We start from the raw sequence: 925 nt of genomic DNA, 5'->3' as shown, positions 1-925 counted from the left end.
GCCCAGAGGACAGCAGACAGGATCGCTGGTTCTGACTGGCTAGTAGCTTAGCCAAGAAGTTGAACTCTCGGTTCATGAAGAGTGTGGAAGTGGTGGAGGACAATGATGTGTCAGTCAGATCTGTGTGTGTAGTCATCACTCACACAGAAATGGGGCTGGTAGGTATCTGCCTAGCATGGGCAAGGCTCAGGGCTCAATCCTCCAGTCCAAAAATTACGTAGTGGCTCACAATTTTAAATACCCTCACTGGGGAAGGTGAGGCAGAAGCAGTGCCAACAATCTTTTACATGCTGATTCTGCTCAAGAGGAAGGTGAAGCTAAGTGATGAGAGTTTCCCATTACAAACCAGTGCAGAGTGAACACCCACCTGAGTCCTACCTGAGTTCAAAGCCAGCAACATGTAGTGAACTTTAGTTCAGCTTGCTGATGAAACTGTGTTAAAAACACTAAAAGGAAGTCGGGCATTTGTGGCGCACACCTTTAATCCCAGCACTTGGGAGGCAGAGGCAGGTGGATTTCTGAGTTCGAAGCCAGCCTGGTCTACAGAGTGAGTTCCAGGACAGCCAGGGCTACACAGAGAAACCCTGTCTGGGGGGTGGGGGGGAACGGGGCACAAAGGTCCTGAGTTCAGATCCTAGTAACCACGTGGTGACTCACAACCACTTCTGTGTGTATGAAGACATCTACAGTGTATTACCAGGAGGGAGAGGGACCGGAGCATGCAAACACTCATATACACTGTTATCGTACTTCATAAATGTAAAATAAATATTAAAAACACTAAAAGGAAAAATACTAAACCACCTTAAAATGGAATCCTTCAAATTAATACCTCTACTTTTCTAGCTGGGCAACATAGTGGTACTATGTATGGAGGAGGGCTGAGAAATAAGGGACACTCAGAGCTTCCCACCAATGTTAGCTG

This window comes from Mastomys coucha, unplaced genomic scaffold, assembly GCF_008632895.1.
Source record: "Mastomys coucha isolate ucsf_1 unplaced genomic scaffold, UCSF_Mcou_1 pScaffold5, whole genome shotgun sequence".
Taxonomy (NCBI): domain Eukaryota; kingdom Metazoa; phylum Chordata; class Mammalia; order Rodentia; family Muridae; genus Mastomys; species Mastomys coucha.
This window is presented reverse-complemented; position numbering follows the sequence as displayed.